This window comes from Lycorma delicatula, chromosome 4 (genome assembly GCF_047948215.1).
Source record: "Lycorma delicatula isolate Av1 chromosome 4, ASM4794821v1, whole genome shotgun sequence".
Classification (NCBI taxonomy): Eukaryota; Metazoa; Arthropoda; class Insecta; order Hemiptera; family Fulgoridae; genus Lycorma; species Lycorma delicatula.
Window position 1 is genome coordinate 112556194 of NC_134458.1, and position 19322 is coordinate 112575515.

Below are 19322 nucleotides of genomic sequence, written 5' to 3' on the forward strand. Positions count from 1 at the left end.
TGTGGTATGTATTGTTAACAATATTGTTCGGCGCATTCAAGTACAGTTACATACTTTGAGGTCATGATGTTTGGGTATGTGTTTGAGCAGGGGAAAAGAAAAAAAAACAAAATAAAATAACGAAAAGTCAATCTTCTTGTGCAGAAATGCCCAAGAATTTTTTTTTTAACTTTTAATTGTTCTAAAATCCCGGCTAAAATTGACTGAATTTTTTATTTAATTTCTACGTGGTCAGGGCTCGCTTCGCTCGTTCTCCGTCTAGCCTAACGGGACTGTTTTTAGACCCTACTGTGTTCATTATCCTCATTATGTGAGAATAATTCTCACTTATTTTTTTATAGTGGTTTTTCAATAAAAAAATAACTATTACATTAGATAAGTGGTTTTAAGCACTGTTCCAATTCTTATTATTGTTTCTTTTTTTATTTTCACTTTTCCGTGGTGTCTTCTGATAGTGATGATCTAACAATTGAAATGAAAATCTAGATTTAGATTTTATGGAAAATATGTTGTAAATTGTTTTTGGAGTGTTATAAACTTTTTTTAGATTTATTTCAGTAACTGATTGTACATAGTTACTGCGCTTATTTATTTAGTTGTAAATATAATAACTTTAAATTAACAATATTATTTTTTATGAACGTGGAAGAAAAATTATGTAATTTATTAACAATGTTTTTTTTTAGTTTTACGTAAATGTTTATGCACTGGTTATACTAAATGGGTAAATTGAGCCCCATACATTTGTATTTATCGTTTTACAAATTTTAAAATCACGAAAATCTCACTTAAAATTTATCCATCCGCGGCGTACTTATTTAGATTGTATTTTTCTATTGCTAAAAGAGCTTAACTAAAAGTCAATGCCTTCAAATGGTTTTTCACCATTTTATAATACTGCCCCAAAAGAAAAAAAAAGAAAAACTTTTTTTCTAAGTTCGCTTAAGTAAATATTGGCTGTTTTAACTTCTACCACAATTAAATTGAAGCGAAATCGGGATTTTTATTTCGATTTATGAAAATTATTTTTTAATTAGAAATCAGTCGGAATTGCAGCATCACTACCTCTCACCTAGAAAATTTGGGTTTGAATTCCGGTCAAGCACTTAAAAAAATAAGAACTACAATTTAAAAAAAAACACGGGTTTCAAATTCCATAAATTAATTTATAAATTTTAATAAATACCTTAATTTAAATCCGTACTGTAAATTCATTAATTGTATCTAACGACTTGTTTCAGTAACAAGAACTCATCATCAGATGTAAATGTATCATATACATTTTAATTAGAAAACGTAGTTGAAAATAATAAACGTATTGAATAAAAATAAATAATAGCACGTTCTGAAGGCTGCAGAGAAATAATAACGACGCATAGTGTTTGGTGTTTACACTCCAACTGAGTTATCAAATGTTTGTTATTTTTATAATTATCTATATTCCAACTGTATCTGCGCAAATTGCTTTTTTACACTCACTGTTATACTTGATTGACAGTTGATGCTGGACACGAGTTCCATCTGAATTTTAGAAGGTTTATATATTTTTAATTCTTTGATTGGATTCAGATATCGACCAATAAAAGAATGCAAGCGTATATAATTATTATAAAGCTGATTAAAATTACATAATAATCTCATACTACAAAAATTTTAAATTCATTTTACTTAAATTCTTCTGCCTTAACGAAGGTCAGTTTTTATCAGGAGCGAAGGTCATTTTTTAAAAATATTTTTGCTTTTATTTTACGAATTTGTTAATTTTAGTTAAATTTATATTGAGCTATAAATCCAACGTAAAACGTTTTTGTCCGAAGATAAAGATCCTTTCACAGTTAATCTATTCAATGATAGCTTAGCTTTCTACCATTCTTATTACTAATGAAAGTTTTGTAATCAGTTCCATCATTCTATTAGTTTAACTTACAAAGAACTGTAAATCGAAGTAATTGAAGTATATCTGTTTTATCTATATATAAATCTAGTGGTGTCTGTGAGTTACTCTTTCAAGCAAAAGCTACTCACGATTGAGCTGAAATTTTGCATGAAAATAGTTTTTATAGCTGAAAAGAACGTAGGACTATTGCTGTTTAGTAATGTTTCAGCGTTTCAAGATTCTGGGCGTTTCAATTGCTTGCGGTAACGACCAGATTATGTTTCTTGCCGATATTCAACTTTTCTATGGCTAAATTGTTGATCAAATCGAAGTCAAAAACCACTTACTTATAGGGCGTAAAAATTAATTTTCTACAAAAAAGGTTTCTTTGCCTTTTTTGCTATCTCTTTTGATTATCGAAACACATTGTTTAAAATATACGACGGTGTACGGCGTGGCGGCTTAACTGACACGGCCATTGCCACTGTTACTTGTGCGACGCGGGGTTACTTAACTAAAAAAATAAAATAAAAAGAAAATAAACAAAAAATAAAAAATTAGAAATGAAGTACGATCACCTCGTTCTGATGTTTGCCGAATACCCATAAGATCTGTGAAAATACTTTTTTTCCCGGATGAAGGATGGATAGCTGGCTATAATTACTACTTTTAAGATGAGAGCCGACTATTCTGAAACGCGCACACTTCAGACCACTCAAAGTTTCTAGTCCTGTTCTAACCAAACTTTTTTCTGAAGAAATTAAAACACAAAGATACATTTTATAAACTGAACAGACTAATTATTATTTATCAGTATATTGTCAGCTATGTTATTCTCACTTATCTATCTTAAGGAAATAGAAGTGTGGGGAAACAGCTGAAGAGAAGGTTATAAATCTGCTTAAAGTTGGTACATGTTTAATGTCTACCTAGGTTCACCAGAAGAAAAAGAAGAAGAATTATTCTTACCACAATGAACACAGTAGGGGGTCCGGTCTAAATACAGTTCCGTTAGGCTAGAAGGGTTAGTAATTAAATATTTTATAAACGAAATACATCACAAAAATAAGTATTTCAAGCTATTAATAAAAATAATTTTAATTTTATATATTTAAACGTCACATCTAACAAAGAGTAAATAATATTTAATTCAAGAATTAAATATTTATAAGCTCAAAAAATGTAAATAAATTCTCATTAAACATTTTTATTTTTAATATAAAGGAATTTAGTGACGGGTTCTACTGAATAATTATGGAGTCTTCATGTCTTAATTCTCGTAATTATCTGCCTTAAGCAGAAAAAATAAATAAAAACTAGATTAACCCTGACTTCTAACACAACAATTTTTCTGTTATAATATTTTATAATACCAGTAAAATCTAATAAAAAATATGGTAATAGAATTAAAAAAATAATAATAATTATAATTAAATTTCATTATAAAATGAGAAAGTATGGTGTAACCATATATTGATGAGATAAAAAGAAAAGCGAAATGCACTTAATTAGTAGTTAATGTTATAAATTTTCTCCTCCCGTCCCACAAACATTTTGTTATGAAACACCACTTACTTTACGTAAAACACTATCTATTATTTGAAATCTGCTTTTTTAAATTATTTTTAATACATTGTATATACAGATGTTTTTATACTAATTAAATTTTTTTACAGCGTTATATGTTATACATAAATGTGAAAAGTATTCATAAATCTGCAAAAAAAGTAAATTAGTTTGCAATAAGTGAATGTGTTAAAAGTATACAAACAACAATTTTAGATAATTACCCGCACTCCAGTATAAATATGAATTTGAAATGACAGTCCTCAGAAATATTCCTTTTTAAACACCAAACACCTCACCTGTCAAAACAATAGATAAAAATAAATAAAGTTTAATATATATGTTATTTAAATTCATTTTTCATTGAAATATAAATCTATAAACTCCAGTTTATGACTGGTCTTACTTTATTTTCTCAATCATATTGCTATTAACCTATTTATCTTTCTTAAAAAGAATAAGAAAAAAAGAAAACTTATTTGCCATTTGCCTGTTTAGTCTATATGAGATGGTGACTTTAATGACATCCACTTTGTTAAGACTAACGAGCACCCGAATACAACATAAAATGTAGAAGTAATATTAAATCTCTAACTTACTGTATCCTGAAAAATTTCTGTAAGAAAAGAAAGAAAAACTTAACTATTTTTTGTTTGTTTTTCATAATTATTCTATATAGAAGTATAAAATTAATATTCGTGGTTTTTTTTTGGTTTTTTAACAATTATTATATTTACCATTGAAATTAAATTATTCATTCAACTTAAATTCATTACTAAAGATGTTACGCGGCCAGAGAAACATATATGTTAACGGGTTCATTTACCAAACCGAATTCAATAGTTGACTTTTACAAAATGCAGTAGTTATGTTTGCATGGTGGTTATTTAGTAAAATTTCAAAATTGAATTTTTCGAAAAATAGGTGTACAATTTTGATATAATTTAATATATTTATTTTTTATAATATGCAATAATATATTTTTGTATTTATACGTTTGTACTTTATTCAAAATCAGCTGAAACTTGCTCCATAATAATTTCTCTAGGATTTCTTCGTGAAGGTTTAAGAACTCCATAAAGGTGAAGAATTTCTTAGGGAAAAAGCTGTTATTTAATGAAATTTAGAATTTTGACCAAGAAATGTATACAATGATCAAGAAACGTGATACATGTAAGATATATATTGACCAAGAGATATATATAATGATCATACTGAAAATGAAAGGTTGTTCAATAGTTTATGTTAAGGATGTTGTCACACTCCATTGACTTAAGGTCAACTTATTTGTTGAAAATTGTTAGTATAATATGCCACAAGCCGAGACCTCTGCTTGTTATTACCTACCGTAAAAATCGGTTGATAATTTTTCTTTCGGATTTTCTGATGATATTTGCTGAGATTGATAAGTAAATGGTTTTTGTGTAAAATTAATGCAACGGATTATAAGAAAATGGTGTGAAATATTTTGCGATTGTATACCAAACGTGGATAAAGAAAAACGTTTCGGATAACTACGATTACCAGTTAATTGATGAAATTCACTGATTAAAATAAAAAATAATAATAGTCACCATCTGGGATTAGGAATTTATTTTGTTTCAGGTGTTTCTTGGTAAAAAAACCACCAGTATTTAGGTTACAAAATTTAAGAATATTAGATTTGTTGTAAAACATTAGATTTAGATTTATTGTAACATTAAATAACAAGCCTGTTAGTAGTAAAGCGTGTCCTCATTTTCTAAGCTGAAGATTTGGAAAACAATTTGAATAATCCCTTAGAGATTTAGAATTTAATAACAAACATCTATCTGTTCAAAAAGTGGAAGTAATTTTTTTAGCAGTAAACTATTTGTTAGCGACGACGAATTTAACTAAGTTAATTGGAGCAGTAGTTAAATGAACTGACAGAAAACAATATGACGAAATTGACAAGTATTTAATGTTGTTAAAAATTAATAAAGAAATAGGCTAAGATAAATAGGTTTAATAAAAACATATTTAACTGTAATATTTTTAAAATTATTATTTTTTTTTAATCAAAAGATCTTTTGTTTTAAGATATTCGTAATATATAAGATAATATAATCCATTTTTACGTCTCCTTTTGAATGATGTATGTTTGTATTTTATTGTTATCCCAAGTTTAGTTTGATTCATTTAGTATACGTACAAAATTTCAATGGTCTGATTTTTATAAAGGTTTTTTTTATTGTTTAAAGAAGATAGAAAAGTATAGCATACGAATATAAGATTACTACAAAATGTATTGTCCATTAACGAAGGATTTTTTAATTTTGTTTTTATTTTATGTGCTATAAATAAATTCAGTAATAGCTGAAAGATAACTGATATGGCCTTGGAAATAGTTTTCAACCCCTTCTCCTTGCAAAAAAAGAAATGAAAAAAATTTTCTTTTTAATTAATTTTCATTAAGATGAACTTTTGAAGATAATTTTATTAACAATCAAATAATGATTAATTTATAAGTAATTATCATTAAAAGTAAGTTTAAAAAAAAATATTATGATATATTTTTATAAAACCCTTTATTCAAACTGTGTCTATATTACGTCATCATAGCATGTTGTAACATGATTAAATAGACTCTATTAAGAGACAACAAATTTGCACAATTTGCGTTAGCATAGCGCCAGTCGACCTAAAGTGAAATCTATAATTTGATAAAAAAATATTTCATAAATAGCCTTCGTTATTACGAGTCTGTAGGCTAAGCGTGGAAGATCAACTTCACTGACCCACTAAAGATAAGATGAAAAAACTAGTCTCATACTTCCGTTCGATATGATTGTTCATTTTACTTAGATATTAATAATTTTATTTTTACAATAAATAAATATATATATATATATATATATATATATATATATATATATATATATACATCTATATACATCTGTGTGTGTTTATAAAAACAGTATAATATTTGTATTAAATAAATATATGACTAAAATAATTACTTTAATTATAAGCCTTCGTTTACTGTACTTTTTTATTTAAATAAAAATAAAGAATGATTTAGGAAAATTTAACAAAATTTCAGGAGACATTTTACTGGTGAAAGTATAGAAACGTTCATATAATTGTAAGTTGGGAAACGTTTCTTTAGAGAAATTTTGCCCTGATTTCCTTCAGTAAAGTTAAGCTAGACTGTAAATTCTTGGGATCCAAATTAACGGTAAAATTTAGTCAATATGAAAAATCTACCCTGAAAAATTGAAAAAAAATTCCTAGAACAATATTTTTAGTAGTTTTCAAGATATCTAGGGTAAAATACAAAAGATTGTGATAGAAAAACACATTATTTTGTGTTTGAAGTAAAATAACTTTGTAATAAACATAACAAAGTTTTCAAAAAACTTGTATCGAATTTTGTTTATGAGCATCAGTATGAATAAACACCACAGAAACGAAATAATAACGTAAGAATTTCGAAGTTTAATCAAACTCTTTACAAGTTGTGTATATAACATTTGTGTTTATTACTCGTAATAACGTTATTTTACGCCAAACATAAAAATAATATATTTCTGACCCCAATTGTTTTGTCATTTACCCAGATTTTTCGAAAAATGATAACTATATAGCTGTGGAGACCTACTGTTCTTCAATTTTTCAAGTCAGATTTCATATAAAATCACTAAATTGCCCCTTAATTTGGGTTCCAAGAATTACGGTTGCCATTTCCGAAAGCGCAGAAATCAGGGCGAAATCATTCGCTAGCCGATCTTCGCCAACGATGCGTTTCCGAACCTATGTTTACATGAATTTCATCTTTATTTTCACTAGAAGATTGTGTCCTGAAAATTTTGTTACATTCTTTGTGAATCAATCTGTAAAATACATCTACGTATAAAATTTAAAATAATAATATTGACTTTTAAAATTCCTAATCTCCTTATAGGAAATGTTCACTTAATCCTTATTTTTTATTGTTTTTTGTTTTTTTTTAATAAAAAAACATTTCTTGTATTTTGCAAGATCTAAATTTATTAGACAAATTAGGTTTACTGTTTTACACTAAAATTGTTAACAATTATAAAAAACTGAATACTAACTTTTTACTAAAATTAAAAAGAATATATAAATGTACATTAAATAAGTCATTTACTAATAAATGATCTAGACCTTGAAGAGAATATAATAAAAAATATATTATGATAACATTTGATAACACCTTGTCAATATTATTAAACAATTCATTCTGTAACTTTTTTTTTCAATTGTTTTTAAGATGAGAGTCATCGTGATAAACTGTTGTAAACAAACATTTAGATAGATAATTTTATTTATTTACATAAATAGTTATCGACAGGAAGGCATTTTTGAACCTTACTCTGTATTTCATTCGTTATTTTATTTAAAAATACTAAGAAAAACTAATTTCATAATTGTATTTTACTGTTAAATATATCAATATTAAGCTTTCTTTAAATCTTTTTTTGTTGAATTTATTGCTAGAAATGGGTTTTCTGTTATGAGCCCCGCAATTTCTTTTATGTTATTTCTTGCAAATCTATATAAAATTATGATACAATACTGTTTAAATCATTGTATTTAATGATTGAATAATGTCATAAATAAATAATTTTGTATAACTGTTACCTGTGTTGGTCTGTACGACTTACAGATAAGGTAGTAATCTGGTATTCACTATTTGTATGAAATGTTACTATTCCGTTCTGTGCGCAAAAAAAAAAAGTAGATACATAATAGTGTTCCGTAATTCGACGTATTGTTAAAGTTAGTTTTAGTTAGTTAAGTGTGTAGAATAGTTTTTTAAAAGTACTTTGTAAGTTTTCTGTACGGCAAGTCTGTTTTTGGATGTCCTAACTGCAAAATGGTAAATGAACGTTTGCATTTTGTTAATATTCTATTATTGTACGTTTCTTTGTGAAGTTAAAGTGATGATTCATTTGTTGCCGTGTAACAGTACGCTGTTAAACCGTTGTTGATAAGCGTTGTTATGGGTGGAACGACCATAAGAGCTAATAATTATTCTACTTTATTGTAAGCTCGCAGGGTTCGAGTGGAAAAGTGCTAGTCTTATGTTTGGATGGTCGTCGATTCCATACTCAGAAAATTTGTGGGAAAAATAACAATTCATAAATAATGCATTAAAAAAGAGTGCGAGAGGCATAACAGAAAAGTCATTAAAAATCTACCGATTTTAACCAGTTTATATCAATAACGATTCACTTTATCAAAGAGGAATAAAATATTTTTCTACTACGGAAACTTATATTTAATTAACAGGAACCACGATTATTGGACGGATGCGATAATAAAAATATTATTATGAGAGAAGACTGATAAGCAACCAAGTGACGTCACACTTCTTTCTCATCTATTCTTCTTATCTAAAATCATAAGGCTGTGTTATATTGCGTCTTCATAGATCATCGAAACTTTTCAGGTGTTATCGGTAAACTGTTTGCATAACGTAATTCGATAAAGAGAAGGCTTGGACAAACTAGCTTCTCTTCTCCTTGGCACAACTAACCAAATTTTTAGATATTAATATGAATTAATTATCTTTTCATAATCTATTTATGTAATGTAATACGTACACTGGTTAACATTTTTCGTTAGTATTACTTAATAGTTTTACCATATATGTTAGTAATTTTAGTTACTTGTCATACATGCTTAAGTATTTCAAAAGAATAACCAGAGTACGCAGGGTATATCAAATTAAAGTAAAGAAATGATTCACTAAAACAAGATTTTCTGTATATTTTGTTTTTTTTAATTAAATGAAATAAATCCCAGTTTATATAGCATTTTGACTGCTTCATTCAAAACAGCAGTTTGACTAGTGTACAAAACATTGTTTATTTTAATTTATACATTTTCTACTCAAAATTTCATTCTACCTTAAATTTTGTGGAATTACAATAAAACAAAGTGAGATATAAATTTTATCCTCTCAGAATTTCAGTAAATGACTCAGAACTAATAAATCTACTACAAAACTAATAAATCGGTGTCTCAATTTTTTTGCTTCAAAAAAAAAAATTCAGTGGATTATAAATAAATGAGGGTCTTATATGAATTACAATACTTTGTTTTATTTACAATAATTAAGAAAACAGTTATTTCAATCATCTGAATCAAGAAAATCCAGGAATGTAGGTTGTGTATTTCACAACACATATGGAAAAACCTTTTTATTTTTCTATTAAAGACGTCATTCTAAAGAAATTTTGAGCGGAAAAATAAAATATTTCTAATAAAAGGAGCAATTTATAAAAAATACGTAAAAAAATTTTATGTATACTATTGAGAATTTTTTTTAATCATTTCGATCTATTAGTGTTTTAGGGAAAAACGGTCCAGAAACATTTGCACTGCACATTCCCGACATTGGTTCTTAACTTGTTTACCGACCTAAATAACATAATTATTCTACAAATTAAATTTATTTTATAAAAGGAAAAAAACAGCTGTTATTTTATAGCAATAATCTAAGATTTATAATTTTTAGAATATAGCTTAGTAACATTCAAATAAAGCAATTCACAGAGAAGATACAGTTGGAATTGTTTTATTATATTATTTTAATTGCTTTATTACACGCCATGAAGGTTTTGTCTTGATAAATGACGCACAAAAAAAATCATTAAAAGTTGGAAATCACTACTTTTTTTTATTTGTTTAACCTCCGGGACCACAGTTAGGTATTGCTTCAGAGGATGAGACGAATGTTCCGAGCGTGTGTAAAAATACCATGCCTGACTGGGATTCTAACCCGAGACCTCTGAACGAAAGGCCGAGACTCTACCACTCGCGCCACGGAGGCCGGTAAATCACAACTTTTTTTCCTGTTTAGCCTCCGGGAATCACCGTCAGCTATTACTTCAGAGGATGAATGAGGATGATATCTATGAGTGTAAGTGAAGTGTAGTTTTGTACAGTCACAGGTCGACTATTTCTAAGATCTGTGATTAATTGAAATCCAACCACCAAAGAACACCGGTATCCACGATCTAGTATTCAAATCCGTATAAAAGTACTTGCCTTTACTAGGCTGAGCACTGAAACTCTCGACTTCGAAATCAGCTGATTTGCGAAGACGCGTTCACCACTAGACCAACCCGGTGGGACAGGCAAATCACTACTGGTCTGAGACAGCTTAACAGGTTTCATATCTGAGCTGTACATATAACTTAAGATTCAGAATCGGATCTCTTATCAGTCAACCTGTAAGGGAAAGGTGCTGCATTGGCTTCTTGGTCGGAAGGTCGAGCTTCATAGCCTCAGAATAATTATATGGTATCTTAGATACTTTATAAATTAATTACACCATATAAATTAATATTATAAAATAAATTTATAATGTTAAGTCCTTAAACTTATGGAGGTCATCAACTTGTCACGTCTATAAATTCTGATTCTGTTAAATTCATTGATTCACTTAAACTGGTCTTCTGAAATTGCTTAGTTATTTTAATTATTATCTTTTCTTGTTTTATTTTTTCTTTGTGATAACTTTATTGTCTTTATGTATGAAAGGATCAGCTTAATATAAAACCATATTAGTTTCTGTTAATTATTTTATGTCTTAAATAAAAATTTAAAAGAGTCCATGACTACACTTTCGTCTATATTGAATTTATTAAAATGTTGTAACCTATTAAAAACCCATATGTTTAATTAATTATAAATTTTAATCTTAAATATGACTAATTAAAACATATCATCATTTCTTTAATTTTTAAAAAAATAAAGTGAAAAACTTTATATATGTATTAATTAGAAAAATGAACTTAGTAAAAATATATTACTCAAATAACATTATAACATTTTATGTAATGAATTTGATAAGATGAAATATCATAATAAAAAAGTAATTAATTAATAAATATTGATCTTAAATAAATAAATCACAAATTTATTGTCACCATAATACATAAACTTGTGAAATGATACTATAGGTCTATTTATAAATAGCAATTACTAGCAGCTACACGTATAAGATTATAATACGTTATATGTATTACTAATTGCACATTACAGTGAGTTTTGTAATCAAAATGAGTATATACTATAACTAGAAGATAAGATATGAATGACTAGTTAGTAAATTAAGATGATGATGATAATGTTGACGCTTGTTTCGTAACCTATTTCTTTGAGGTCACACTATACTAGCTATAGAATCAATCTCAATTTATCTAGTAATTCATATTCATGATATTAAAAAAATTATTCCTAATAATTTGTTAAAAAACGGAATAATAAAGAAAAACGTTTAGACGGCTTGTCGACATTTGTAATGTCGTCTACTGTCTAACGTTTAGTCTACTAGTAAATAAATAGCATTGAAGTTAATATAAAAATTAATTTAAAAATATATATATATTCTACTGAAAAATCGTTTAGAATATTATTTTTTTTTAAATTTAATGAAAAATGTTTATCTAAATTTATAAAAAATAAATCAACAAAATTTATAATCGTGGTAACGTTTACGGATATATGACATTTAAAACAATAAATATAAAAAAAATTTGGTATTAAAAAATTAAATACAGTGAATTCAAAAACTGTACGATTCATATTTTTAGATAAATACTAATATAATAATTATACGGTCAGTATTAACATTTATCCGGTGGAAGTTAAAGATGTCCATAGATATTTCTCCTGCTGCTAATTAAGGTTTACCTCTTTCACCTTGTACCACCTTTCACTTAATTGTGATCGAATTAAATTCATAATTTAATTCGCTTTAAGCAAACAGTATCAGGTTAATATAATGTTAAAATAATTTTAAAAATAAAAATAATAACCGACTTCAAAACATATCGATCATGATCTATAATTCATGATCGATAGATCATGAATTATAGAAACTGGAAGAACATAATAAGAAATAATTATTTTTGAAGTTGGTGCCAGCCAACACAAGTTAAACAAAAAGTTACGTAAAGTTAGTACCTCAACCGACCGTTAGGCGGCTAAACGGGATTCCCAACATGCAAAATTGGATCTCAAGAGCGTATCATGATTATACCTCATCTTGAGTTCGTTAAGGCATATATTATGGGTGACAATATATGTATCGAAGCATCTATGGAGTATTCTTATATCATATTTTTGTATGTCCTATTTTATTCTATATTTTCGTAAATCTCATTTTATTGTAGTAAACACTTCTGTTACCAATTTTGCATTGTTTCAACTAAGATTATATAGATCATTTTTTTTTTTTGTTTTAACTTGTGTTGGCTGCCACCGACTTCAAAAATAGTTATTAATTGTAAATACTTTTACTAATATTTATATAACTAAAAATATAATTATTTGTAACTTATTAGTACTATTATTTTTTGAAGTTAGTTTTTATTTTTTAAATTATTTTATTTCACAATTTTTACTGGTATCAAATACCTATATATATATTTATTTATATATTATAACTATAATATATTATATTTAATATATATGTATTTTTTTGTATAATTAAAATATGGGTAGGCCTACTGATTGCGCTGCTCAAATGAGACAGTGACGTTTAAAGGAAAGCAGTGCCAAGAAAGCAGTGATCGTTTAAAGAAAAACAGAGAAAGAAATGCCATGAATATTTCTGCAGAGATTTCTGAACAACGTGAATGTAAACTCTCAGAAATGAAAACCTGCAACAGTCGATTCTTACGGAATGGAAGTCTTAAGATTCACGCTCATCGTGTCAGTTTAATACACAAACGAATGTCAAACGAAACGCAAGAGAAAATTTCTCACCGCCTTTGCTTGATATACGAGGAAGGAGAGTTACCGGAAGCTGTACTCATAAAATTTGACGACGAGACTATTGGTCTTAGAACGAAAGATGTTGATGGTTGCGTAGCCATTTTACCAGTCTGTACAACATTCCAAGCGACAAGAGATACGGAGATGTCGAGCACAGATTTCTACCTCTAATATTAAGCTGGACTGTAATTGTTCACAAACTGCTGGGTAAAACTCTTGACAGGGCAGTGATAGACCTCGACAAAATTTCGCTCTTAGTCGAGTTAAAACTTTAGAGGACATCGCCTTTTCTGATTTGGACCCAAATAAGTTAATTAATCCACCAAATTATGATAAAGATCTGACAGAAACGACGAGGTTGCATAATCTATCCGATTTATAGGTTTTATTGTTGCGATTAGATAATTGGGCAAGGTTTTCCAGTACCGGGTTAAAAAAGTATTTATAACAACTATAGAATACTATTTATTGCAAGATTATAAGTTTTAACCCGCTTCACACAGGTGATGTAGGTTGGGAGCTTGTTGTTTGACTATTTATTTAATATTGTAAAATTAAAATTTTTATTCCAGAATTATAATTTATTGTTGCATAATGCAAATATAAATATTTATATTCTAATGTTGCAATTAGGGATAATACCCATTTCACCATTTTATATAAATATTAAAAGTAAGTTTAATATTTATGTGGAGTTTAGAGTAAAAGTAACCAAGAAAAAAGGAATGATTATTTAATGAAGAATGATAGAGAAAAAAATGCCATGAGTATTTCCACAGAGACTCAAGAACGATAATATAGGTTGTTATTAATATCTCAGTCATATAAGGAACAGAGAACAACACTGTACTGATGTGAGCGGCCAGCGGCTAAGGGTATCGAGCCGTTCGGATATTTTGTTATATTTTCTAAAATTATCAAGAGATGTGATTAAAATTTATATGCGACCACTGCAAAAGAATACTCATTCGAAAAAATCGGTTAAAATTATAAAAATCGCTTTACTAACTTCGAGATATTGCGTAAAAAACATAAAAAAGTATATATAAACAGTCGAATTGAAAACCTCCTCCTTTTTTAAAGTTGGTTAAAAAATAACGAATAAAAATGAAATTAGACAGCAACATCAAAGTTTATTTCATTGTTGAAATTACGTCGGCTTCAAAAAAATAAAGTTATAGTAAATCGATACAAAGAGTTTGGTGATCATGATCTATAATTCATGATCGATAGATTATAGAAAGAAACTGGAAGAACATAACATGTTATTGAAGATCATTAATATGTCCAAGACGGTCCTAATTTATAAGGTTACGAACCAAATTACATATACTCATTACATTATACTTCAAAACCGATTGAGAAATAACCGGCTTATTTAAAAAATTGTAGATTTTTTTCTATTTATAAGAGAAGACTGGCGAAAATAACAAACATTTGTTCCATGTATAATGATTCTTCAATCCGATGTTAAGATACAAAAATGATGGAAAAAAGTCTGAAATCTTCATTTATTCATTCAATTTTTTTACGTAGAATCCGAAGATTAATATTTTTCTGTTACGTTTTTAATGTTGCATTATTCAAACCGATTCATGAAAAATGTAACAATATTTCAGTTTATGTTTTATTAGTGAAAATAAAAAAGAAAGTTCTTAACGTTCTTAGCTTCAGAAACGCTGTGATTTCTGCGCCTGCTGGTAAAATTAAGCCGGACTATAAATCTTAGAATTTAAATTAAGTAGTCAATTTTAGGGTTTTACGTGAAATCTCATACGAAATATTGAAAAAATGGACCCCAGACTTTATTTTATTAGTTTTCGAGAAATCTGCGCAAATTTCTGTTCATCCTCTTTGGAGCGGCGGATATTTTCAGGAGTTTATTTATTGTTTGTGTATGAATTTGATATCTTCTAAAATATAAAATTCTGTTGTTTTATAATACTGAAATTTTCTTTTTGTTAAATACCTAGTTAAAATTTTCAATATTTTGATATGTTTTGTTTTTAATAGACTTCGAAATTTTGTTTGTCTTAGATTCTGTAGACTTTATTCAAAACGTTTTACTCGAAATCAAATTCTCTAGAAGTTTTGTTTAAAACTCTCATGCGTTTTACCAAGTTAATAAAATTATTTATTAACTCCAATCACAAAATATGGTATTTTTCGGCCCTAATCGTTTATCATTTACTCCAAATTTCTCGAAATCTACTAAAAATATAGTTGTGAGACCTACCTTTTTCAAATTTCACTGGTCAGATTTCATATTAAACCACTAAATTTACCCCTTAATTTGGGTCCTAAGACTTACAGTCCGGCTTAATTTTACTGAAGGTGCAGAAGTCAGGGTGAAATCATTAGCCAGCTGACACTCGCTAACGAAGCGTTTCCTAACGTATATTTATATGAACTATTTTCACCAGTGGAACATCTCCTGAAGGTTTGTTCTTCGTGAATCACCCAGTGTATTACCACACACACACACACACACACACACACACACGCGCGCTCGCGCGCGCGTGCATATATATACTCACACATACATACATACACACACACACACACACACACACACACACACACACACACACACACACACACACACACACACACGTTAATACTAATAATTTAGTGGTATAAAATACCACTATACGGCGTGTAAAAGATGGAAACAAAAAATAATATTTAGGAACATAATAAAGGTTTGAAATAAGTTGTTACAAAAGGATGTTAAAAATAGAGTAGTTGATAACTTACAAAAAGAAGATTCTGGTATAAGTGGAGAAATTTGTGAGAGAAGTGTAAAAGAGACGAATCAGATTGATGGATCACATATTAAAGCATTCAGGTTTAGTTAATTTGATGATAGAGAAATTTATTGATAGTTAAAACTGTAGAGAAAGAAAAAAGTTGGAATTAATAAAATAGATAATTGAGGATATATGATTTAGTAAGTATCTGAAGTTTTTTAAAAACATTACCGTAAAATAGAAAGGAGCAGAGGACATCAAACCCATCAAATGACTAATGACAAGAAAAAATTAAATAAATGAATATAATACTGAATATATAAATTACATATGTTTCCGTTTATTTTATATATATATATATATATATATATATATATATATATAAAACGTAATATATAACTTAGATATATATACATATTATATGTTTGTGTTGTGTGTGTGTGTATATATATATATATATAAAATATCTGTGTGTGCGCGCGCACGCGTGTATGTAAGTGCAATCATTAATGTGATCTAACCAGTATATAACCTTCTGAAATCTTATATAATAACATTCTGTGTGTGTTTGTGCGTGTGCGTGCGTGCGTGCCTGCGTGAGTGTGTGTGTGTATGTTTGTATATATACAATTAGTAAAGTTTTAAAGCAAAGGGTCAAGGCTTATTAGGCTATGATAACACCTAATGGCAAATGACTTTACAAGAACGTTATTTTATTAGGCAATTATTGAATTCATTATGACTGCGTTTTATATATATATATATATATATATATATATATATAAATGAAATATCCTTAAATTTGAAACCGTAAAAAAAATACTTTGTAATAAAAATGAATGTCTTAATATAATAAAAAGATTTTATGTCCACTAATTTAATTATAAAACAATATAGTTTATTGTATTAAAATAAATAATAATCAATGAATTATATTTTGTAATAAAACTTTGCAAAGACACGCAAAATATTTAATTATTTCTTAAAATAGTAAACATATAATAGAAGTAATTAATTAATTAAATTACATTTATTATTACTATCGTTTTTATTACATGCGGCATTCTTTTAATCTAACTACATAACACAATGATGTAACACACACACACACACTGCATTTTTGCATTTATTGATGGCGTTCTACTAATATTATTTCATATCTAAAATGAATAAAGATATAGACCTTATTTTTAAATTATTTCATTAAAAAAAATAGATATATCAAATAAAATTAGGATATTTGCCAAATAGTTAAGCTAGATTTGAACGTATAAACTCTAAATAACGTTAAGTGATACAACGTCAGTTATTCATAAAATAATAATATTTATTATTATTCACACCTAAATGTTATAAATAATGCATAAGAAAAAAAAGTAAAATAAACTAATTATTTCTTTGTAAAAGATTTTCCCACTAAAAACATATTATTGTAAATTAATTTCTTTAATAATATTATATAATATAATACGCTATATATACTATATATAATATCTTGATCTATTTTTTATATATTGACAATAAAAACATATGAGACTGCTTATTTATTAAATATTATTAAAACTCTTAAATTTATTCTATTTTTTTAAAAATCATACGGAGAATCATAATTCACAATAAATTTATAATTATATTTTTGTTTGTTTCATAAACAAGCACAAAAAGATATACTTTTTAACAATAATTGAGATATCTCCTTTCAAAAAATTATGTTATCCTGTAAGAATTTTAGGGTAAATGGAATATAAAGGAAATATTTTTTACCTTACATATATTTGTCTGAAAAAACCGTAACATTTTGATACATTTATAAAAACAGTTTCCTTTTGTTTAGAACAGTTACATATAAAAAAAACGCATAAACATTTTAAATAACAATTAATATTTATACAGATTACGATTATGAAATAATGTTATATCTGAAATGCAAGTAATTATTTTGAGGATTGTTTTATCCTTATAATAGATTTCTCCTACCTATATTTTCCAAAAAACGAAGTCAAGATTTTTTTTCTTTACCACTCATTGCTTTATGTTCACTTAAAGATAAAATTTAGAAGAACTATACCATTTTATACAAATGATAAATAAGCTATGTTTAGATATGTGATATATATGATATGTTTAGATATTTCTTAATAATTACTGTATAATTTTTACTACTTTCCTAAATGCACTAATATTCTGGTGAGGAAAATAACATTTTGTATTTTTCAGACGGCTTTTAATTTGAAAAGGAGAATCATTAATAGGGTGTCTATTTTTTAATATTTCTCGTTTTGCAGAAAATTAAAGTTTCCTAGAAACACTTATGTACGACTACTTCTAGTTGAGAAAAATTCTAAACTTTCATTTTTCACCCCTACAACCTACTCAGATAATGAAATATCACATATTCATTTTGTAAAAGATGGAACAGAAATTAGAACTTTGTTATACAAATCCTTTTTTGTGTATACATAAGGAGAGAAAGCAGAAATACCATACTTTATATCCCTAGAAGAAATACTCCCTGCGCTTGTCAAACAACTTTTTTAATGATTCGTCATTACAAAAAAGACCAAAATTTTGATAAAACCATAAATATGACAAAATTAAATACAGTACAGTTTGAACAAGAAGAAATAATGGAAATAGAAATTATAATATTTTACGGCTCGGAGACCTAAGTAGAAAAGAAATATTTGCACTTCCGAACACAGATTTTTATCCCTTAGCAGAAGTTTTCATTGGAAAATCACAGACCGACTCTCAATACATGTTATAAAATAAATTTACTTTTAAAACCTTGTCGCCTGGTCATAATCTGTAAAGCTAAAAACAAAAAACATTTTTTTTTGTTTTTGTAATAAACAACTAATAATTAATAATTTAATTAGAATAAATTTTTAAACGCTTCTCATTATATTCAGATAATTGTATAAACACCTTAATTATTATAAAAAGTAAAAAAATATGATACCATTTCACACAAGACGCAATAAACCAAAGGTTATCATCGTGACACTTGTCAGTGTGAAAATACGTCACCAAATCACAAAAAAACTTTTCTTTTTGATGATTTTCATCTTTATTTTGTTCAAATATTGCTATAAATACCATAAAATTTCATAAACACCGATGCATTTTCAAAGAATAAAACCATTATGAACAAAGATAATCTTATTTACAAAAAATAATTACACAAATTAAGCAACAAAAAAAAATCTTAAAATATTTTTAATTTACTTTAAAGAATCGATTAAGAAAAAAAAACATAGATTGTATTTTATACATTACCAATTAATAAATTCTTGAATGAATATGTATTTAAATACACTATTATACACATGTTGACATCGATCATTTTACTT

General features: G+C 27.0%; 1 protein-coding gene across 1 annotated transcript in view; it reads right to left on the reverse strand.

The window, feature by feature from the left end:
* The window catches only part of cv-2 (crosveinless 2-secreting protein), a 443209-nt gene that overhangs the window by 328277 nt on the left and 95610 nt on the right, over positions 1-19322 (reverse strand). Inside the window, exon 2 of the mRNA XM_075362008.1 lies at positions 3667-3741. The gene's annotated coding sequence lies outside the window, so the exon portion shown is untranslated. The remainder of the gene's footprint in view (positions 1-3666; positions 3742-19322) is intronic.